The sequence below is a fragment of the Lepidochelys olivacea genome (genome assembly GCF_965140295.1).
Source record: "Lepidochelys olivacea isolate rLepOli2 genome assembly, chromosome: 10".
Classification (NCBI taxonomy): domain Eukaryota; kingdom Metazoa; phylum Chordata; order Testudines; family Cheloniidae; genus Lepidochelys; species Lepidochelys olivacea.
In genome coordinates this window covers 83807845-83833214 of record NC_140420.1, presented here as the reverse complement: position 1 = coordinate 83833214, position 25370 = coordinate 83807845, and the positions used below count along the sequence as shown (strand labels likewise).

At 42.1% G+C, this 25370-nt stretch overlaps 1 protein-coding gene across 5 annotated transcripts in view; it reads right to left on the bottom strand.

Moving 5' to 3' along the window:
* The window catches only part of FRMD5 (FERM domain containing 5), a gene marked incomplete at its 3' end in the record, with an annotated part of 291342 nt that overhangs the window by 216333 nt on the left and 49639 nt on the right, over window positions 1–25370 (bottom strand). The gene's annotated exons all lie outside the window — the stretch shown is intronic.

The following is a 25370-nucleotide window of genomic DNA, read 5'->3' as shown; positions in this document are numbered from 1 at the left end:
TTTGCTGGTGAATTCCTTATATATGCAAACGCCTTCAAGTACGTAGGAGCCTGATCAACTATTAATAACAGAACATTTACAAAGGCCGCATTACAGTCTATTTGGGTGCCATTTCTTCACTAGTGCATCTCAAGCGTTAGCCTCAACAGGCTCCTCCATGAGAGGTAATGGTGTAGGAGATAACACTGGGGATGCAACAACTCCTGGACTACGCATGTGTGAGTGAGTTTTACAGTCCCAATTGTCACAAGCACAATATTTTTCTCATAGTCCGCTACTTCCTAGCTAGCATTTCCGTTACGCCACTGCACATTAAGAAGTTTATAAACGTTCATACCGCAGTATGTCACTTGTCACACACACCATGAGACTGATTCACCACAGCGTTCCTCTAATTTTAGGTCAGTGTATGTGCACTGAAATCAATAGACACACAGAGACGCACCAGACCCACAAGAGTCAGTTCAGATAGATGATTATGGAGAAGAGGAGGACTGGTATATATGTAATTAAACCAATGCATGTTCAAAATAAGAATGCAACAAAACAAATTTAATCATAACAGTAAAAGATGGGAAACTTTTGAAATATGGCAATACGGTTACTGTGTTATTAAAATGTTTATTATGTAAAAATAAATCCCACAGTCTTACTGGATGGTTTTCATCGCGTTTTAACTTATATTAATTCCATCACCTACAGCATTGTAGCTTTGATAATTACGGAACACTTGGTGCACTATTCTAGAATTGTATTAGGAAGTGAATAAAAAACTACATTCCATCTGAGAGTCAGCTACTTGTATGGCACAACCAGAAAGCCTCAATTTCTCTTGTCTTTTGCAGCGAACTCATTGACCTCTGATGCAAGAGTTTCTTGAGAACACAGATAGAATCCTGCAAAACTGAAGAGATAGAGTTTAGAAAAGTTGTTGCACTGTTCCAGTACCCTTCCTGATTCACATCCGCAAGCCCATTATCATCACGAGATCTATCGCTGTGAAACAGCCTCACCGACAAATTGATTCTTTCAAAAAATGTTCTGAGCTAAGATTCTAGATGAAATATGTGGTAGCAGCAATTCAATTTATAGTGGATATGTGATGCACGTCAGCACGCCCAGAATAATATGGCCCAGCAGGTCATTTCTGCTTAGAAGATATTCAGCTAATGAACAGGAACACTGGACATAGGCCTGGGTCCTCCTAGGTCATCAAGACCTGTCCCCCAGCTACCACACGCAATCCTGTCATATAATCGCATTCAGAAACTTACCAAGCTTCCTCTACAAAGAGTTAGGGTTTTTTTCCCCCACTCCTCCTCCTCCTCTTGAAATTATGATAGCTGAACTGAAGAATTGTGAGGTCACCAGTTCAGTGCCTATATGCACATACAGAGCAGAATGCAAACACACATACAATGTAAATCCCACTGCTAGGTCATAGCAGAAAACAGCCAGTGACACAGCTCCATTAACTGACTCCCCTGGGAAACTTAGGGTTGAGTCGTCGTGTCACTAATATTTCTATAGATTTACCAACCGGCAATGGCATGTGGTGCTACTTATTAAGCACCTAGGTAACCACACACCTGGTGCATTGTGGCTGAGCAGAAAGGATGCTGATACAACAATGTATTCACTTCCACCCCAGAATGTCCTCAGTAACCAACAGAAATTAACACACATAGAATGCTCACGCTCCCACCCACCCACGCCCAAACAGGAGAATCCCTTTCTCTCCAGATATATATCCAAACATTCAGCTCTGTGTACTTCTGCTTCCAAAGCAAGCAGTGCCTTCTCTGCTAACTGAGGTCAATCAATAGCAATGGCTCAATCTTCCACAGAATGTCACTTACTGAGAACGAATCTAACTTCTTCCTCCAGTTCCTGGAGGTGCTATATAGAATTTCCTAATCCCTTCCTCCATCCTGTACCTCTCAAGTGGCTCTTTATAATGTATAGGTTTTAGCCAAGTTCTCTTGAAGGGTTAATTTAAAGAAGAGAAACAAATATAAAGTTCTGTTAATGGTAAGTTAATTTTTGGTTGAGTCAGTCAGATTGCATAAAACATGATCCTATACAGATTCTTTATGGGTAACAACGGACTCCCTAGTGTCCAAGACAGAATTTAAAATATACTTTCCATATCTTGGAGTCAGACACATTCCAGAAGCTACAGGAGAAGATAGTACTTTGTATCTCTGTACTGCCTTTCATCCGAGAATCTCAAAATGCTTTGCCTAAATTGCAATATGCCTGTGAAGTCAGCAAGTATTCTTACCTCTTTTTCCCATTTCACATATAAGAAAATAGAGGCAGAAAGATTAAAATGACTTGCCCAGGGTCACACAATTAGTCTGTGGCAAACACAGGAACAGAACCCCAGGTCTTTTGACTCCCAGTCCTGGGCTGGTCTGCACAACCTCACTAATCTGCTCGTCACCGAATCTCACTTTAGTCACACAAAAACGGTGGTGTCTCCTTATTTCCCAATAATGTTGAAAGAAAGAGAGCAGTAGTGAGGTCTTGCATGAATAAGGCTACATTATTCTGAAGAATATTCTATAGCATGTTGACTTGTTCATTACGAAGTAGTCTATAAAACTACAGCCAACAAAATAAATGAACAAGGCACCAATTATTATTCAGCAGCCTGGAATTATTTCATTTATTTACTTATTCATTCATTTGGAAGGCAAATTACAAATGACTGAATTTTGCAGTTATTAGTGCAAACAAGGGCTCGGGAGATTCTGTTGCATGCACGCACGCACACGCACACAGAAAAACTCCAAATACTTAAAAAGCAGAGCTGATAGGTATGCAGAAATCTAACCAGACAGAATATTTTTGGTTACGGTTTAACTTCCCCATATCTCAGTGTGAAAGCGTAGCTGTACAAATGGATAATCAGAGCACTTCATTTGTACTTTGCAGCTCAAAAAGGTACCTAGCAATGAAGCTAACCCACTACAAAATATAGCCCACATTTCCCACCTCAAGACACTGTGCTGAACTGTGATTTGGCCAGTGACCAATTTTAAGAGTGTCATTCCTTATTTCTTGTCCCTATGTGGTCATGTACTTCGAAGAGTAAAATAAAAGGCACCATAGATATTTCAAATAAATTCCATCCCCACCCCTCTTGGAAGTTTTTATTCTCTACAGAAGAATATATTTTAACATAATTACTAAAGCCTTGAAGTATTCCTGTATCTTTGTCCTCTCAGAACCCCTTCATCTGTCAGCTCAGCCCCAGTCCTCACAGCAAGCAGATGTCAAGCTGTGGAAGGCAATTTTACAGTCTCTTCTGCATAAGCCGCTGTTGATATGATCAGGTGCTCTGCCATGTCCTCCTTAATGCTAACACAAATGAGCATTTGCATATTTCAGAGTAGCAGCCGTGTTAGTCTGTATCCGCAAATGGAAAAGGAGGACTTGGGGCACCTCAGAGACTAACCAATTTATTTGAGCATAAGCTTTCGTGAGCTACAGGCTGTAGCTCACGAAAGCTTATGCTCAAATAAATTGGTTAGTCTCCGAGGTGCCCCAAGTCCTCCTTTTCCATTTGCATATTGTAACCTCTTCGGGAATATGGTTCAATATGTGCAGCTTTTCTCCTGAGATTCATGTACAAGCTCTGACAGCACGGGAAGATCATTCCCAAAGGCAAAGGATATGCGGCATGCCTTGTATAAGTCTCCTGCATGGACTGACCTTGAAGACTACCACAGGTCATTTGCACACTATTTGCAACCAACAAAAAAGAATGTTCTCCATTTACGCCCTTTGTAGCACTTTTTAACTCCATTCTCTCTGCACTCAATGAATTTTTCTGGCGAAAAAAATCTCATGTGTTCTTTCCAGTCCGTCTGCATCCAGAATCCTTATAAAAAATTGACCTTTTTCTCTGATTTGAGCAGCAGTGAAGTACTGCTTTCTACGTGGTGTGGCCGAAAGACAGGTCTCATTGTCATAGTATTTATGGTATTTCACTAAACTACCCAATAAGAAAACTGGAATGACAATTAATTTTCATCAAATATTTTGGAACTGTTTCAGAAAAGTGCTACACATCCCAGGCATGTCAAAATCCTTAACTGGCACCAGAATTCACTACATGCCATCAGAAAAGAGGCATACATGTGATATTATTAAAAGGTAATTGAGGAAAATCCAACTCTTGTCTTGGCTGTTTGTGAAGAAGTCCACTCTACATTGTATACTAATCATTCAGTTTTTACTATGTCAACAAACAAATTCTACAACACAGTTTGTAACTTACAATCATTGAACATCTTCTAAAAAACACATACGCTGTTACCTAGTGTCGATTTATTTTAGTCTGCAGGTTGTTTCTAAGAGTAATTTTGCTGAATGAACACCATAGGAGTGCTGATTCTGAAGGTTTCAAGCAGGAGTATAAATTTCTCTATGAAGCCTGGTATGTTCCTCAAGAATGACAAAGAACTGAAAGGGAAAAAAATTCTTAGCTGTAATTTTGGTTTCTCCAAATATGGATCTATTGAACTGGACAAACACTCCCTGTGCTTAAAAAGAAAAGGAGGACTTGTGGCACCTTAGAGACTAACAAATTTATTTGAGCATGAGCTTTCGTGAGCTACAGCTCACTTCAAGTATCACAAGTTAACTGGGTTTGGCATGGGAATTCTGTTTCGTCTTCCTGCAAGACAGGAGGAGAGGGAAGATGAAATGGGGCTAAAATGTCTCTGTCTCAGCACAATGGCTATGTTCGTGTCTGCAGTTTAAATCCTAACAATTGTTCTAACACTTGGAGAGGGTGTTGTCAGTTCAGCAAATATACCAGCAGCAGCAGGGGCAGCTTTCAAATACAGTTTTAAAAAAAAGGAATTCTACCTCCAATAGGTTTGACTGGTCAGAAAAACTCATGAATTACAAGTCCTGTCCAGAGTAGTGCATCCACCACAAGACAGACAACATTATTCTCAGCCCATGTGTGGCTTGAGCATATGACCTAGAGCCAGCAAACCCAGAGTTCTTGTCCTGATTGCAAAAGTGACTCCCTCTGCAGACAGACAAACATTGCTTCAACTCTTTCTGTTGCCCTGGCTATAAAATGGGGGACAATACCATTGAAAATAACCTTTTATCTGGCTATTTACTGAAATAGATTTGTCAAATACATTAAATAAACTAAAAACATGGACTGTCAAATTTACAGCAACTTTAGGATTTTGAAAAAAATTATGATGCATGAAAAGAACAAAAGATAGGTAGGGCGCTCAGAATGCACAAAACCAAGCAAACCAAGCCCAGAAATGACTGCGGATTAACTAGCTAATGTGTACACAGCGCCTTAGAGAGATGAAAGGCAGCAGGTTTAAACATGACAAGTATTTTCATCATCCAGTTACTGACAGTCTTCCCATTATCTATCATTCAGAACTACCCTCTGAAGAAAATGGAAGCAGAGTCCATGGACATGTAAATTGCCTTGGCAGAGTTTGATTTTTTAAAATATAATTTCAATAGACAATATTGATGTTTATTTTTAAGCTTTTTTATTTGTATCCGTTTACATTTTCACAGTTGAGCAAAATTCTGGGGCTTAAGCATTTACCTACTGGTATCAATTTACATTTTCACAGCTGCAGGAAATTACAGGGGATGGGGGGAAATCAGACAATAATTATTTAGTAAGAGTGGATGCTGTGATTCAAGAAGCTAAAGCTCTCTACTGTTAAAAACACAAATTGTTAGCATCGTATACACAGTAAAGATTCTTAAATCAAATTCTAATAAGCTCTTAAGCAGCATTTTTCTTACTTTGCCTTTCAGTAACTTACAGATATCAACAAAAATATATTTTGCCAATTTTTGTGTGTATGGCGCGATCAATGTTTACCAACATCTACTGATAAAAATCTCACCCTCCCAATCCTGCCTGTAAAGAATCATTTCCATTTACCCCTTTCACTGCTGCACATTGTCTTGGAAAGGACTCTACTGGCAAACTCTGTGGTTAAGATTCTGATTTTACTCTACACATGTAGCTCCACCAACCTTCTACCTTCTCTGTGTCGTTTGCACCTGGAGAGACCTGACTGCACATAGTTTGACAAAAAAGGGATCCCAAGTTGGCTACTGGATACTTGTATGTGGCTGAGGTTTGGCAAACCACACATTTAACGGTGGATCAGACTGTGACCTCTCTGGGGCAAGAACTGTCCGTTATTTGTTTGTACAGTGCCTATCAGACTAGGTCCTAACCCAGGTTTAGAGGCCCTAGGCACTACTGCAATACAAACAACATAGCAAGGGCATGAGAATTCTTTTTATTACACCACATGACACAAAGGAACAAAAACTGATCTAAAACACTGGCTTAACCCTTTAAAATGTATTTAAAAATTAAGATCTGGGTTCTGATCCTGTTCCACTGAAGTCAGTGGGAATTTTGCCACTGACTTTCAATGACAGCAGCATCAGGCACCCAGGATACAAGTGTTGGTAGGTTTTACAGAGGAGCAAAAACTAATTCAGCGCAATCTCCGTATGCTGATCCTCTTTAAACAGCTTCTGCCATTGTCACCACTGCAGCATAGTCACAAGAGACAAGACTAGGGACACATTTGGCATCTTCTCATGCAGTCATGGGGGGAAAGCAATCTGCAAGCCGAAAAGTCACTAAATGCCACTCGTTCTATGGAGCTGGGTTTTGTGGTTTTATTTTTAAAGCAGGGCTATGCAAGACACAGACCTGTTTGGAACAAGACCCTGTCGCGCATCCCTGACCTAGAATATCATGGGAGCAACTTTGGAGAACTCCAGTGTCAACGGAGAGGGAGCATTTCCTTGCGTTGTTTGTGGAAGAAACAAAGTAGCTGGAACAAGTGGATGAGCATGCCTGCAGGTGAAAGGCGCTTCTGTGCCTAGCACATTGGGAGCATTGTTCACTAGCCGTTCACCCTTGCGTGAGGATTGCCCTTGTAATGCTGCCAAGGTTAATCTCAGCTGGGGCCACCAGCGGCGTAAGAGGTGGTGGTTGTACTTGCACAATTGACTTCTTGGGAGCTTCTCTTCTGTGAGGCTTGTAAATTGTGTTCAGCCGAAACCCGGGAGCCTCCCTTTGCGATTCCTCTTCCCTTTCTTAGCACGTTACATCCAAGAAGAGAGGGCTGCTCTAAGGGTTGTGCTAATAACAGCGCCAACGTTAGGAATTGGTCCACGCGTTCCGAAGAGTTGAGATGAGCAAACCAATAGGAGATTTTGATTTTGTAAAATGAACCAGAAGCTGGGGTGATCTGTACAGGGTCCCCATTTTATCCAAAATCCTTCAGTCTGGAAGGGGGGAGAGCTCCGTCTTGCAAGGTCCTCATCTCCTAGTGACTCCAGTGGGAGCTGAGGATCTTTCCATGATCAAGCCCTCTGCAAGGAGGAGTGAGCTAATGTCTCGGAAGGTGGCCAGGATCTCTGGGCTGATGAAAAACCACCCCAAGAGGCAGAGTGTGAAATGCAGAAGATGGAGGAGAGCGCCCGCGTGCACAGTGGTGCTGGCTTGTGGTGCTGTTCTTGGAGGAACAGTTCTCTCACATTGAGTTTTATTGTTATACCTACACAGTCATTCTCGGCTCAGTCATTTCTGGCTAGGAGTCCCAATGCAAGAGTCCTGCCATGACTACACCTCAGCACACAACAGCCTAAGTCTAGGTCTCCCCAGCCACATTGTCCCGATGGCAGAGTAGCTGTGCTGGAGGGTTACGGATGATAAAGCAGGCAGAAGGTGACAATTCATTAATCCAGATGACTACAAAGTGAGGAGTATCCACAGGGCATCAGCACCAGAAAGCACTCCAGTGAGACCTGCATGACAGGGAGGTAGGTAAAGAATATTAAATGGCAAACTAAGGCAGTGACATCGATCCCTAAGGGGAAGGCAAATGGTGTATAAACTGAAGATAAATGGGGGCGCAAGGGAACACGCCTTCTTCCCATTTCAGAATCCATCTATGGTTTGACTTGTTGCTCTCAAAATTCCCTGCAGTAGATACTAGTTCCTGCCCATGTGTTTTCATGCAATGCTATTCAGTTGTTAGTCACGCTTGCTGAAAGCTGGTTAAATGGTCCCGTGTGGACCGTGGTAGTATTTTTAGATTACTCTTGGTTTTTAAATTCAGAATAAACTATAATGTTCAGTCAAGGTGTAAGGTGGGTGGAGAAAAGAAACTGCCTTTCATCCTCATGGTAGCATGCCTCAGAAGCTGGCTGGAGCAGTTTCCAGAATTGGAATTAAGAGCCTCCCCAAATGTCTCAGATTCTGACCTGTAACTTACTCTTTCTGAGCTGTTTTGACATTATATTTTCATAGTGAAGCCATTGGCAGGCTGAAAGTTAAGGCTGCATGAGGATTTTTAATGGAGATAACTGTTTTTGCAAAAGCTGTTAACAGTAAGAATAGGCTGTGGGGTGCAGCTCGTGACACACAGTCTCAGCCGGGAAATCTTTCATCCACCAATTACTCCAAAAGGTTTGGATTTGTAATTATATAAACAAACATTTACTGATTTGACCCTTTGACTTGTGACCGTGGCGGTGAAAAATCACTGATTTAAGCAATTACATTTAGCAAGCTGGTCACAGATTAGTGCAAGGTCTAGTCACTTGTGGTATTTGGAAAAAATGAACAGGAAATATTTAATTACCTCCCTCAATAAGTTTACTATGTTCAGTCTCAGAAGCAGGACTGATCAAAAAGATAAACACTTCTGCAGATCACCACAGTTTACAGGTTCAACTGCTCCAATGTGTTCACAGTCCAAGAGCCAAGACAGATCAGAAGGATGAAACAAACAAGCAGGTGGGTTGGAGGGGAAGGGCATTGTACCAAAAATAACAGCACATATTAGCAGAGACTAGCCAGTTCACAGCCAATCAGCAGCAGTGCTCACAGCTCACGACTGGGTGATCAGTCAGACACGTGTCTTCAAAAGAGGCAGGTGGTAAAAACTACAAATCTGAACCTCCAAGGTGCTGACTGCCCTCAACACGCTTTGGAAGTCAACAAGAGCCGAGGTGTGCTCAGCAGCTCAGATAATCAGCCCTGTGTATTTCAGTGGTTGGTGCTGTATCCTTTCCAAAGGTGTTTCAAAACCACAGTCCAACAACGCTGAGAAGCTGTCAGTCATGTCCACTTTCGCCCCCCTTTTTTCTGTCCTCTCAATTAAAAACTATTCGTCACTCTTGAAGAAACAAGGACAATCAAATGCATCATCTGTGCTTAAATCACATGCAGGCCTTTGCACTGCCAAACCGAACACAGGAGTCAGACAATGCAGCACTGGGGCTGTGAACTAGGGCTTTATTTCACATACTCACCCACCCACCCGGGGATGAGCCAAGGATAGAACAGGGAACTCTGTTTCCTGTCCTTCATAATAATTTTAAAAACATACCTGGGAGGCGGAGTCTGGTGTGTGAATATGAATTAGCTTGATCTTTGCTGCAACGAAATCAACAACTCTCTCTCGCTTCCAAAGATTGTAATGTCAGCATGTGATGTGAATGGAAAATACAATGCAAAGATGCACAGCCATGATCCCACGCCACAGAACTCAAAGGGGGGGAAAACGGGTCTTGGACATGGTGCTGGGTTCTTGTTGTTTATTTTTACAGAAAAGATACCATTAAAAAGCCCCTGAAGCAGAATGCACACATACAGCACAGAAACCTCAACACTCGCATGCCTCTGTCAGACAGAAGTACACGTCTGGTGTGCTACAACTGCTTATTATCCTTCAGGCAGGAACACATGCACCTACTAAACTTTGGAACACTGTGGTCTTTTCCTGGCGTATCTAAAAGTAACTCATGCTTGACTGGGGTTGTTTCGCTTGGATTTTCTTAGGAATACGCTGATCAGTTACCACCACGAGTTATATTTCGCTCACGGCAATTGCCAGGGAATTGGGAGGAACCCCTGCCACCCGGGCTCAGCCACTTCACATGATTCCCTTTGGACAGAATACCCCACGTGTGCGGAAAGTCTTCATAGAAATCCACCCCACTCAACCCCAAATCAGTCAAGGCTTGGATTATTCGCCTTGTTGCTCTGATATACGTTGCCATATGGCAGTGAGCACGACTGGGCTAGGTGCATCAACAGAGCAAAGGAAACACTGATTCCGATGTACACTTCCTAAGACCCCGCTCTTTGAAGTCCTGGTCTAATACACTTTGGCCACATAATTGTCCGCAATCCCTAGACACAGTTATACAGTGCTGTCAGTTGACAGAGGAGAATTTACATGGCCAAGACAAGGAGTCCCCAATGTCCAAAGCCAGTAACTAAAGCAGTCCCAGTTACTCAGGTGAATAAACTCTCACATTTCCTCTCCCTCCCAATCCATTTCATTTGTTTAAAAGCATTTCTAGGGCACTCCTGCGCTTCTCAACCACCAATGAATGAAGACCTCATTTCCCAGAAGCATCTATTGATTTTGGGCGCTCAGTCTGAGACCCCCTGAGCCAAATTTTCAGAAGCACTGAGCCTCTTCAACTCCTGTTGACTAAAGCTGGAGACATGAGTGTTCAGCACCTCTGAACAACCTGAGTTCATAGGGGTTCCACGCCGGATACCCCAAAACAGAGGAACCTACAAGTAGGAGTTCTTTCAGAAAATTGTAGCCACCACCTCACAAAAGGGACTCATCATCCCCACCCCATTTTACAGATACAGAAACTGAGGTACAGTGAGGTCCAGCAATCTGCCCAAGGCCCCACAGGTAACCTGAGGCAGAACCATGACTAGAACCCACTCCCATCCCCTGACTCCTAATTCTGTGGCTTAACCACAAGATCACTTGACCCCTGCACAACTACTGCTGCCAGCAAGTTCATTGTTCTACCGGAAACCACTAAGCCAAACCCATGTCCTTGATGCTGACAATAGTTTTGAGAAACTAGAGAGCATTTTTTAAACAATTTCTTCCTATTTACACACAAAGGAGATAGAGGCCAGCCATTTTACACTTGATTCCGACTAACAGGGAGGAGAAATTGGTGTGACTCTGAAGGCAATTTGGGTGAAAGTGATCATGAAATGATGATTTCTTGATTCTAAGGAAAGGAAGGAGTGAAAGCAGCAGAATAAGGACAATGGACTTCAAAAGAGCCGACTTTACCAAACTCACAGAACTGGTAGGTGAGGGAAGAAAATCTAAGGGAAAAAGGAGTTCAGGAGAGATGACAGTTTCTCAGAGAGACCATATTAAAGGTGCCACAGCAAACGATCCTAATGGGAAGGAAAGATAGGAAAAATACTGAGGCAAATATGGCTCCATGAGGACCTCTTTAATTACCTGAAAATTAAAAAGGAAGTGGAAACGGACAAATTGCTTAGGATGAGTAAAAAGAATACCACGAACATGTAGGGACAAAATCAGAAAGGCTAAAGCACAAAATGAGTTTCATCTAGCACGGGACATAAAGGACAATCAGAAGAGGTTGCATATATACATAAGGAGCAAGAGAAAAGTGAAGGAGAGTATAGGTCCTCTACTTAATGAGGAAGGAAAGCTAACAGACAACATCAAGGCTGAAGTGTTTTGCCGATTTCAATGCAGTCTTCAGTAAAAAGATTAATCATGACCAGATACTTAACATTATTATTATTAAAAACAAGGGGGAAGGAAGTCAAGCCAAAATAGGGAAAGAACAGGTTAAAGAATATTTAGATGAGTTAAATGTATTCAGGTCATCAGGGCCTGATTAAATTCATCTTCGGATATTTAAGGAACTAGCTGAAGCAATCTTGAAACTGTTAGCAATGACTTTCGTGAACTCCAGGAGAACAGTGGAGGTCCCAGAGGACCGGAGAAGGACAAACATAGTAATCTATTTTAAAAGGGGAACAAAGAAGATACAGGAAAATATAGACCATCAGGGTAAATTCGATACCTAGAAAGATACCAGAACAAATTATTAAACAATGAGTGTGTAAGCACCTGATCAATAACAGGGTTATAAGAAATAACCAGAATGGATTTGTCAAGAACAAATCAGGCCAAACCAACCTAATTTCCTTCTCTGACAGGGCTACTGGCCTAGTAGATGGGGGGGGGGGGACTGTAGACATGATGTATCTTGATTTTTAGCAAGGCTTTTGACACTGTCCCACATGACAGTTGCATAAGCAAACTAGGGAAATGTGGTTGAGAGGACATTACTTTAAGGTGCACAACTGGTTAAAAGATTGTACTCAATGAATAGTTATCAGTGGTCCGGTGTCAAACTGGGAGCACATATCTTGTGGAGTTCTACAGGGGTCTGTTCTGGGTCACGAAAGCTCATGCTCAAATAAATTGGTTAGTCTCTAAGGTGCCACAAGTCCTCCTTTTCTTTTTGCGAATACAGACTAACACAGCTGTTACTCTGAAACCTGTTCTGGGTCTGGCACTATTCAATATTTTCATTAATGACTTGAATAATGTAGTAGAGAGTATGCTAATAAAGTCTGCAGATGATACCAACATGGGACAGGTTGCAAACACTTTGGAGTGCAGGATTAGAATTCAAAATGACCCTGACAAATTAGAAAATTGGTCTGAATTCAACAGGATGAAATTCAAAATAAATGGAAAGTACTACACGTAAGAAGGAAAAATCCAATACACAACTACAAAATGGGGAATTAACAGGCTAGGTGGCAGAACTGCTGACAAGGATGTGGGGGTTATAGTAAATCACAAATGGAATAAGTCAACAATGTGATGCACTTGTGAAAAAAAAGTATAATTCCAGGGTGTATTAACAGGAATTTGTATGTTAGACACAGGAGGTAACTGTCCAGCTCCACTCAGCACTGGTGAGGCCTAGGCTGGAGCACCGTGTCCAATTCTGGGCACCACACTTCAGGAAAGTTGGGGACAAATTGGAGAGACTGAAGTGGAGAGCATCAGAAATGTGGAATAAATAGAAAACCTGATCTATAAGGAAAGGTTAAGAAACCTGGGCATGGTTAGTCTTGAGAAAAGAAGGGGGGGGGGACGTAATAACACAGGCTTCAAATACATTACAAAGAGGATGGTGATCAATTGTTGTCCTGCCTTCAGGGGACATCAAGAAGTAGTAATGAGCTCAATTGTCAGTGAAGGAGGTTTAGGTTACACATTAGGAAAAACTTTCTAGCTATAAGGGTAGTCAAGCACTGGAATATGCTTCCAAAAAAGATCATGGAATCCCCATTATTGGAGGTTTTTAAGAACAGGTGAGACAAATACCTGTTGGGGTGGTCTAGGTTAACTTGGTCTTGCCTCAGTTCTGTGGGCTAGACTAGATAACCTCTCAAGGTCCCTTCCAATCCTATACTTCTATGATTTTATGATAGCACCAATGGAAGCTCCAGACAAAATTCCAACGTTAACACCATCTGGAATTTTTTGTAAATTCCAGAGTGTAGACATGGCCACAGAGTCTTTATATATGCTCCCTGTCCTTGTATGATCTTGAATGAGCATATAAAGGCTAATAAACTTTATCTTCAAAACTCACACAAAGCACCTTACAGGTTCAAGCTAATAATTATGAATAGAAATAGGACTGGAGTCTCTGGCTTGCATAACAAGCAGCAATAAGCTAAAAGAGCAAGCCCCGGTATCAAGCCCCGAGGAGGCTTGGGTTATTTTAAACTGTTCTTTACAGCTCCAGCGTGGTTAGTATTTTGTTTTGCTGATGGAGCTGTGACCTCAGCTGGGCTGGCATTTGATCCTGAAAAGGGAGAAAAAAAAGACACTACTGTACAAAAAGTTGCAGATGGCCTAAAGCAGAAATATGCTGGAGCAATGAGCTTCTCATGACTCAAGTTCAGCTGCACAAATTGTACACTTGATTAACTGTGCTATAAACCGTAGATGTCATTGGACTCAAAAGGAAAACCAGCAAAGGGTTCCAGGGTACATGGCCAAGAGTGGCGAAGCAAAAAGGCACAAACCAATATATGAAAGAACATTCCAGAGAGGAAACTGGATCTTATGAAAGAGGCAGGAAGAAGGGTAAGGGTGAGTTCTATATACCAAGCATGGTACAGTTAAATGAGGAGGGAAAAGGAGAGACACTGAGACCTTGTGTGTTTCTTTTGAAAGGTGTATGGTGCTCAGACACTATGGTGATGAACGCAGTATAAAAACCTAATCAGATTGGACAGACAGAAAGCAGCTTTATGTACAATCAACGTCAGCTTTAAACCTGTGCGTATAGTGGTTCTAGGTCTATGGTTACTTAGGGGGTGGATTGTGTTAACTAACAACTGGCAAGCTAGCAGCCTACAAAAAATCATGTCATGGGTTCTTCAGCAAAAGGAGCTAGGACTTCGTAATCCACCTCCTCTGCCTACCAACATTTAAGCTAATTGAAAGATGATGGGCCAGATCCTTAGCTGGTGTAAATCAGCACAGCTTCACTGCAGCCCTTAGAGCTCTGCCAGGTTACACCAGCTGAGGATCTCAAAAGGGAAATCATGAATCAAGGACAGTGGAGTCCCAGACCTAGAATCTAATTTCTTATACCAGTGTAGGGGTGGAGTAGCTCAGTTGACTTTCAGGGATTTTCTTCAGACTTCCCTCAGCGCAACTAGGAATAAGACTGGCCTCAAGAATGCAGTATGCTCCGTTCAGATCAGGGCCCTATATTACCAGAAAGATTCTGACAAATAGGAGTCCGGAGAAGAATAACAACAGTGATGAATGGGCTGAAGGGACTGAGTTATGAGGAAAGATTAAAGGAGATAAATACAAACAGCTTGGGAAAGTGGCGACTTACTGGATATAAGAGCATAGAACCGTGCAACTGGTATTAACACCAAAGGTACATGCGTACGGTACATGGTGGGTAGGGGTGTTAAGGGGATTAAATTAAGAAAAGGGAAATGTAGGCTGAATATCAGGGGAAAAAACTTTCTGGTAGCAAGATAGTCAGTCAGTCAGCGTGTACCACACCTGCCGAAGGCGCGGTGCACACCACACCCGACGGGACACCCCCAAGAAGAGTGTGTCCGAGGGAACAATGGTACGGTGGGACAGGGACTGGGTGCTAGCTGGCCTGCACCATCTCTCCGTTTCTATAAAGGTGCAACTGATCATTTGCAAATAAAAGCAACTATACCAGGGGAAGAAACTGACAGGATGGTGATCAAGAGAAAGGAAGAGTTTTATAAATAAGTCAGTAAACAACTCAATGGCACAGCAGCTGTGCAGGAGACCCAAGCTCAGGAAGTAGCCTCCTCTTTCTTCTTTCTTGGGCTACTGGAGTTCAGTCTCATAGAAAAAGACGTAAATTTATTTTGAGCATCAAGTGAGCAAACAGACATTCTCTACACCACTACATTGTGCCAACCAAGCCAAGATGTGACATTAACCTTAGTTTCAGAAAAGCCTAATTACACATCACTTAGTTTAATGGAGGAGCATAACTATGGCAGCCATAGCTAAAGGAGCAGTATAAATGGTTTACGGGCAAAAGAGACACTCCAGCAAAATAAAAGAAAAAGAATTCTTATAATCCCCCATCTGGGTTGGGCCAGTCACCACATGAAGATTTAGCTCAATAGATGCCTTGAGGGTTCAACTAAAAAAAACTAAAACTTTTTTTAGTGAGTTGGTATCATCAAGATACAAAACAGAAAATCTGGTATAAACATGATCTTGCCACTTTAAAAGGATTAACAAATCAAATGGAACGGATTGGTTGGTACTATGTTTGTTTTAGCTTTTTGCTGTAGACAAGAGCTGGTAACAACTCCATGCTGATGTCTTTGTTGATCTATGATCCATCTAAAAATTCTTTGCCAATAGCTTTCTACACATGCTGTGAGCCAGCTATTGATTTTTAGCAACAGCAAAAGGTTATTTACAAGTAGACGGATGGGGATAGAGTGACGCAGCAATGGTCCTGTGTTCCCGTCAAACGATTTTTCTCCCCTTGCTAACTGAGGGATAAAACTAAGAGGCTAATTCAGACAAGAGGAGCAGATTGTGTCTTTTTTAATACTAGGCAATAATTAGTGTGATTCTTTAATCCCCAAATACAGCTCGAGCACAAGTTCTGCAAGAATGCACTCTTTCCGATGACAAAAAAATCTCTACAAAGCAGATCACTTTGCAAAAGTCAAGTTCGATGGGAGAGGGCAGCAGGATAGCTAGTTTTAGGAGAATGCTAGCTACTCAAGGGAGCTCACTTTTTTAGATGTTTTCTGAGGGAAAATGACAGGGCAAAACTCAGAATTTGCCCTGTTCTGTCTGAAACTGCAGAAACTCCCTAGAAACTCATTTATAAGCCTACATAGCTGAGAGATAGCCATCCGCTCCAGAGATCTCTTGGGTGCCAGTTGCAGAATATCACATGCATGAAGAACAGAGTATCTGCACATGAAATTAGCAGCAGAGGCTTGGAGCTGTCCTACCTATGGAGATCACTGTAAACAAGTACCATGTTGAAAGCACGTTTCATTTAACTATAAAATGTCCAGTGTGATAAAAGCACTTCTGAGGACAGCAGGTGCACAAACAACATGCCTGCCGAGTGTCAAGGTTTTACTGATTGGAGAGAATTCCTTATTTATATAACGGGGAAATATGGACACCAGCTGAGGAACATTTGAGTGTACCCACTGCGCTATTTTTAAGTGTCACTTTCATTGTTTGAGGAGACATTCTACTGAATAATTTCACTTAAAAATTAGTAAAATTCTCAAGGTGTCTTGGACAATCCTATGCTCCACCCAAGTATCATTTGCTGGCATCTCTGCTCAAGGAAAAAGTTTTCTCCGTTGGGAAGCACGTTATTCTGCAATTAGTCCCATTCGTTTCACTGACATTACTTGAGTAAGGTTCTACAGAACATGAGTAAAAATGACAGAGTCAAGCCCCACGAGAGTTCTATTGCAGATATATTTATTGTAAGCCTTTTTTCAAAAGTCCCTCCCACGCATAAAATCCAGTATTGGGTTTAACTTTTTAAACCTCTGTGCTTGGTGAACAAAAGAGCAGAGGAATGAAAAGGAGAACCTTCACTATGTAGCTAGAATCCCGTGTTGCTTGGAGAATTCTGTTCTCCCGACAGCCCGGTATAACCATTTTCACAGCCAGGAGACAATTCCCCAAAATAATCACTATCTAGTGAAAGGTTTTTATTACACAATGGGGCCTTCTTCACCATTGCGAGGATTGTCCCCCTTCAGATCTTTACAAGAGAAGGTTCTCTTCCCTCTCTGGAACTTGTCACTAAAGAGAGGGGACACTTTTCCCAAAAGGTCCTTCCACCTCTCTGTGTGTCCTACCCATAATAATCCCACTATCACCAACCCTAATTGTTCAAAATCATGAGTCACATCTCCGAAAATCACGATATTTAAAAAAATACATGAAGGGTTCTTTTGATTTGCTTTCATGTTTTGGAACCTTAAGAATTTGCCTTTTCAGGTCTTTTCTCTGTAGCCACAAAGGCCAGCACCTTACCTTTTTAATAAATGGCTGAGATTCTCAGGTGGTAACACCACTCCAGCAGCAGCTGGGACTCTAGCAAAATACCAGTACAGTGAGCCACGTGACCAAAACCATCAAGAGTTGGCAATACTGTGATCCTATCACGATGGCACCCTTGAGGCAGTCTCCCACCCTCCATTCTGCTGGAGCAGAATAAATTCCATGTTTGTGTAATGCTGTACGATGACTGTCTCCATGGTATAGCATTTATAGCATCCAGCACATTATGAAATATTTAAGTCTTGTTAAACATTTAAATTGAGGGTGACCAAATGGCACCACAACTGACATACATCAGGGCAAAAAACACTCCATTGTCAGCAACAAAACGTCAAGCTACAAAGCCAATAGGACAAAATGGTCTTTGTTAACTAGATGCTTTTGTTTTAATGCCATCTGCTCAGATCTCTCTGGGATTTCTATATGGGATGCAGGGACTCAATGACCTAAGTCTTTTCAGTTTCTGATTGTGAAGCCTAAACAGTGTTTAGGCCTCTCTTAATATCAATGCTTTAACCTGGGTCACGTAGCTCAGTTAATTCTTCTTTATTTAGGAGATTCGGCTTCCCTTACTGGAGTAGTGCCTTTCTCCTGGAAATGAATGGGGCTACTTGAGTAGTAATTTCCTACTCAACGTAAGTGATATTGGCAGACTCCAGCCTTAATGCAGATTTTGCAGTTATGCCATGTCCTTTTATTCCCACTTTGCCTATACACATCTGAAGACAGGTTCGTTACCTTTACCCTTGGTAACCTCACCTTTGTTGATTATTACACCATAGTTGATTTCAAGGTTCACGAGTAGGTGACTGTTACCCTTTCATTTCCTGCTTTGGTGTAGTTTGGGATGTTATTCCTTGAAATAGGGGGTAGAGCAGCCATTGATGTTTGGCCACGTAGATTTTGTGGTCTCGCTACTAATCTTGCCACCAACCATCTCAAAAAGCTGCCAGCCACGCATCTGTATGAAAAACCCAACAAGAGCACAGATTGGGCAAACAAATCCCAGGCTGGATTTCCAGGATATGTTTGTGAATACATTTCCCAGCTGGTGCTCTTGCTAACTGCCATCTTCCTCCTCTTGCAAAGCTTTCCTTAAACCCCACTTTCTCCCTGAATCCGTCCTGCATTGTTCTCCCCACCAGTAATCTCGCTGCATCCCTACCCTGCATGAGCCGCTTCCCAGTCTGTTTTAGGTTTCAAGCTCCTCAGGGCACAGAACAAGTCGTATTCTAGGTATGCAATGTGCTGCGTACATTTATGGCACTACACATATACGACCTCATACTAATAATACTAACAAAGAGTGCTATGTAAATGCCAAGTACTGTTATTATATTGGAGACTCTCTCAGATACAGTTCAATCTCCAGTGCTCTCTGGGACTTCTCCTGATGCGTTTTGACACATCCCCTGCTTGTTCCTACACTGAAAATCAAACATCCAGAGCTTTGTTACCTTTCCAAAGCTTTCCACATTCTTCTTTTAACCAAACCAGCTCACCCATCTCTGTGCAAAATCACTTTGTATATGACAGGTTAATTACAGTTACAAGTTTTTTGAATATTAGTTTATTAAAGCAAAAATCATTATCTTAGCATTACTAAATTAATATATTTTAACTAGTCTATCACAAAGTACTTTGCCATGCCTTATAATGCAAAACTGCAGTAACTTTATGCAGGCAGAGAGCTAAGCAGCCTTAAATGAGCTGTAACATTTCATGTTTGTCTTATATCATGTTGATTCATAAGACGAGAGGAAAATAAGATAGGAATTCTCGCCATAATTTCAGTTTTTAATTCCCCTTACTTCTTATCAGCAGGAATGCAGACACCTGAGTAAGAGTCCACTCCCCTTCGAACGGCATGGTTTGTCACAGACGCTTAAGAAAACCAATAAATTTCCTACAGAAAAATGCTGCCATAGCAAGCTATGCAGTAATCCCACTGGACATCCTGCCATAACCTGTGACTGAGAAACAAAGTCCAAACATCTGCACCCAGGTACCCTGATCACCAACAATTGCATGTCAGAGGATTAATCCAGGAGTTGCAGTAGCAGAGCCCAGAAATCTGCAGCGTGATCATAATTCTTAATAAGCTAACCGAGCAAGTGAGAGAACATAAAGGGCCTGGTTTTTAAAAGACTCAACTCAGCTTCCTATTTTGTGCCTGCAATGTTGAGCAAGCTAATAACTGCTGTTACAGTTAATCTTGGGCACAAATTATGCCATGTGGACACCTAAATAGTTATGCAGACTATGGTGCAATCAGGTAGATGACAAATATCAACGTTAGCGTCTCACTTGACACAGTTATGGCCACATTCGGACCACTCTTACCCACCGCTGGGGAGGCAGTGGGGCCTAGTAGAGAAGGCACTGGACTGAGACTCCGGAGACCTAGGTTCAATTTCCGCCACTGCTTCACTGGATGACCTTGGGCAAGTAACTTCCCTCTCTGTGCCCCAGTTTTCCCATCTGTAAAATGGGGATAATGATACTGACTTCCTTTGTAAAGCACTTTGAGATCTCTGGACAATTAGAGCTAGATATTAATTACTATTATCGATACCCTTACCTGGGGGAACTCCTACTGAAATAAGTGGGACAAATCCCAAAGTAAGGTTTTATTCAGAGTGCATAAGAGTGGAAGAATCTAGCCTGCTGTTCCAGGGATAACACACCACATAAGGTACTTCTCAATATGAGGAAGACAGAACCTGTGCTGTAATAAACTGCAATAACTGTGCCAGGAAGCAACCCAACTCAACAAGCCCTCTCATTCAGAATTACATCAGGAGCTAACATTGATCCTCTTTCTACAGAGCTCTAAACAAAGGCTTTGTTTCCCTCGGTAGAGAACCAAAGCAAATATTTTGAAAATACAACAGTGGTGTGTAAGCGTGATTTATTTTTTGAAAGCACATGGCATTTTCAACTTTCCCTACATGAATTCATTGCGGTCTTCAAGGTGCACAAAAAATCTAAAGCCTATCATCACACGTTAGATGGAGAAAAATTGCATTATTTCCTTAGCCAGCTCGTTTCAATGGAAGTTTAAAATATTTACTGCTTTCGCCTTCCCATGCAGTCAGTGAGTGTACTGAACCATCACTGTCTGATGAAAGCCTAATTCATTTTTTTTTAAAATACCATACACAGTAGAGATAAAATTGTGTGTGAAAGAGAGAGGGAGAGAGACAGAGAGAGTGAAAGGTTACTGATCTTACATTCGATTTGCCCAGAGAAATACCTCGCTTTTAACTGGCACGTACACAAAGTTCAATTGAAATTTTATCTTTTCCGCACATACAAAAACTGCTGCCAGAGGAATTTGCAGATCCTCTCTCCCTCCATAGATTTACATCTTTCAACCGGCATGGATCACGAAAATTTCAAATACCTTTAAAGGGACACTGTCAATTTCTTTAGGTCCAAATTTTAGCGTTTTTTTTTAACTGGTGTTTATAAACCCCAAACAAAACTATATTCTTTACATAATTACCTTTTAATTAAATGAAACCAGCTGTGTTGTAAATTCCCACATAGCAACATGGAGTACAGGGGAAGTCAAAAGTGCCTTCTCGGGTTCCTGTTCCACATTGACTGCCAGGATATTGGAGCAACTAGTTCAGGGTCACAGTGCAGCATAAGCAGGACAGGCAAATGGCATCCACAGTGAACTATGAACCAGATTATAAATTTATTGTGGGTTCAATAACCTAGGGCACGATAGGTGACAGGGACCACAAGGGAAGGTTTTACTAAATAACTCCTATTTTGAGGGCGTCCCTTTAAAATGTAAGAAGGAAAAACAATTACAATAAAATTACAAATCTGTTGGAGAGCTAGAGTGGGTTTTTTCACAGATGCCTAAGGGAGCTAGGCACCAAAGTCAAATGACAGACACCTCACTTGCGTATGTGCCTTTGAAAATGCCACCCTGACCCTGTATGGTCCGACTGAATTCAGGTTAACAGCCCCCCAGCATGCTGCAGGCTCAGCCCCATAGCTACCGTGGAAATGCAGGACACTTTCTTCCCTGAAATAAAACATACAAGATCAAATTCTCAGTTTGTGATTCTGGGCAATCGCTGAGTAGGCATGAGAAACTGGCCCATAAAGCACAGAAGTTTAACTTCAGTACCAAAAGCTGCTCAACCTTCTCTCTGACCTGCAGCACTGATGTGTGTTCATGTTAGTCCCGTCAGGAGAGTTGATGTCATTTCCTGCTACCCTGTTAACCATCAGTGGGTGCCCATAATACTATGGTGTTAGAGCAGTGGTTTCCCACCTGGGGGTGGGGCAGGGAGGCACGCAGGTCGAGCTGCGTGTGACTTACCAACACTACACCACACGCAGCACAAGTGGGGAAAGAACAAAACAGACAGACCAGAGGCCCAGTGGCAACGCATGAGCTGGAAAAAAAAAAAAAACCTAGTGGGACCATCAAAGCCCCAGCCGAGTCCACGGGGTGGGCAGTTAGAAACATCTTTTTACTTGTGAACCGAGCACAGAAACCGCTGGGAGTCAATGAACATGGATCCCTACACTGACGTTTTTACACAGCCACTTTTCAGAGTAAAACCTCACATTAGGGACAGACACAAACTCACTGTACACACAAGCATGCCCATAAGTTCAGATCTGACCCCATGGTTCAGACCCCGGATCGTCTGCTAAATAAGGGAAAGAAGAGCATTCTGGGTACCAGCATGCAAACGAACACATTTTACTTTGCATTAGGAGCAAAACCCTAACCCACCTCACACGAGGGATCCGAGGTCAGCTTTGAACCTGGGCGTCCCCCACACTGAAGGCAGGTGCACCAGCAGTGAGCCATAGGTCTGATATGTGTTTGTGAAAGACCTCACTACCTGCGACAGCGCAGGGTTATAACACGGAAACAGCGGGAAAGCCCCTTCCCCAGCCCCAACATACAATATGTATTGCTAAAACAGTGTTAGTAGGGGAGGAGGAGAGTACTCTGAGGTGACAAGAAGCAAGCTGCGGTTCAGACAAGCTCATAACAAGAGAGATGAATAGTGTAGAGAGAGAGAGTACACGTAGGTAATAATTCTTACCACTTCTACAGCACTTTCCAGTCACAGATCTAAGTGCTCTACCAAGATGGGTAAGCACCATTCTCCACATTTTACAGATGGGGAAACTGAGGCACAGAGCAGTTTCAGGGGGTGATTTGCTCTGTAGATTACAGATATAGAATGCCATGTTCACCTTCCCCTCTCTCACTCAGATGGACCTGAGTTTTTCCAAAGCAGCCCAGCTCATCTCTACTTGCAGTGTTTCACGCTAACGACCTCTCCATAGGAAAGAGAACCAGAATGAATCCTCATGGCCACATGTTGCTCCGACATTCATCACACCCTGATGCCCCCAGAAAGGATTTTTTAAAACTACGATCAGATTTAAACATACGGCTCCTGGCACAATCCCAAGGGCTCTCTAATTGCAGCACTCTCTCCCTTCACTATTTTAATATTTATCAGACTGACAATCTCTTACCCTTTAGGAACTCCTGCAAACACTTTGCCCAGAGCCCTTAAACCTTAAAGACACCTCTGCACCAGCATGAACAAATGTTACCAAGACCCACAGCTTGCCTAGCCTCGCATCAACTCTGCTGGGACCAGGAAGGATAACTTCTAGACCCAAACGTGAAAGGTGGAAATCTTTTCTTGGTTTTGCCATTACCGTTTGTGTCTGTCAAGGGCTACACTTCTGTAAAGCAGCCTCCAAATGAGGGCACTCAAAACTTGGATTTCCTTGTGCAAATAACAACTGTGACCCCCAAACGGCACAGGTACTGTAAGTATTTAGCTATCCAAGCAGAGCAAACAAGAGGCCATTAGCATGAACGAATCCGAGTTCTGGGAGCCTCAAGGTTTGGAAGCACAGATTTAGAGATTGGATTAAAACCCAATTGTAAGTAAAAACTTCTCCTCTCCCCACTCCCATTAAAATTAGAGTGAATTTTTTAGGACCAAAATATTTTTTCCCGTGAAAGGTACTTCACCTGTCACCACAGCATCCATTTTACTCTAGAATTCAAATACAAAGTAAGGGTTTTCAGGGGGATCGGGGGGGAGTAATCTGGCCACCTTTTGTCCCTTAAACTTCATTCTCAGCCATGGTTACTGGCCATGAAAATAGCACACCGGACGGTAGAGGACCTGTTACTCCATGCCCTTTCGGACTAAGAAATCCCATTACAGTTGGCTCCAGACAATCTTCCTATGCTGCCCCTAACCATATGTGGCCTTTGAAGTGTCCATAATTAAGCATCAAGCATTAACATTCATGATTTGCATCACTTATTTCTTAATAATTCCTACACACAGATACAGTCTAACTGCTTAGATACCTAACTGCTAATGCCCCCTAAATCTCCCTTCTTGCAGAATTGTTTGGCGTACTATACAAGTTCGTGATTACTTGATTGTGTCTCAGAAGGGGAGTGCAAAACACCTGACCTGGGATTATCTCCATAGGTGTCTCTCATTTTGGCTACACTTCAGTCTTTGATATAACTGCTCCCACAAAGCCTTAACTTAATATAACAGGCTCTTAACTACAGCAAGCTTAATAATAACCCATTTACTTATGTTCACTTATTTATCCCCCGTGCATATTCCAAGCTAATAAGCAACATACCCATCAATCTTGTACTCCAATAAATATCACTTTACCTCCACCAAGCATAAAATTATCCTTGAGACATGACACAGAGTCATAGGTCATAAGATCAGGTCAGGGGTCAATCCTGCTCGGACTCTGATCCCCCAGTATCTGAACCAGCCTGGTTCCCAACTCCTGCTCCAACCAGTAGGTCAGACTGCCCATGTCAGTACCATCACAGGTCAAGTTTTGTACTTAAAGACCTTGAATATGTCCTTGTATATCTAACCAATCCATTCCTTATTAAAACAACGATTAACAGTATCGCTGCTCTACTGAGCTGCTTGAGACACAAAATAACGTTCCCACGAGCAGCCTATAATGCCGGGGTAACTTGCCTATTTGAGGCGACACTTATCTACAGCCATGTTCGCAGATAGACTCTGCAAGTCAAGTTTCATGTACGAAGGGTTCTGCCTGTCTGTTTCAGTTAGTCATGACGGACCATGTTTTCACATATAATTAGAGCATTTTTCTACAAAAGGAAAGCTATGTCAAGTGAAACCTGCAAGAAAACTACTTAAAACACACCCATAGACCATTCAGATAGACTGCAGAGGTCACTGCAAGTTACACTAATTTTATCATCAAGAACAAACATTTTAATGATATCATGTAGCACACACAAAAATAATTCCTTGCATTCTACAGCACCTTCTATCCAAGGATCTCAAAGGACTACGCAGTGTGTCTGTGTGTGTATATATATATATATATATATATATATATATATATATATCAATGAAATAAGGCTCTATCATCCCCATAAGGTCTGTAAAGTGTTCTCCTCCCTTCATTTTACAGATAGGGAAGCCAATGCCCACTGGTTAAGTGACCTACTTAATGTTACACAAAAGGTCTGTGAAAAAAGACATTACAGACTCCAGCTTAATGAGCCCCTTGTCCTATCTAGCTAAAAGTATATGGCATCCATCTCTGCATCTCATAAACATGAATTTACCCTACTGATACTCCTATGGGGGAGTTTCACAGCGTGACTGAGTGACTTGCCCAAGGTCTGTCACTGAACTCGGTTCTATATTACCTCCCAGGCCTCCGCGTCAGATGCAGGAGTTCATTCCTTCAGAATAACTGAACTATTAGTAATATTCACACAGCTAAAATGTGGCAACCACAGTTGTTTTGGAA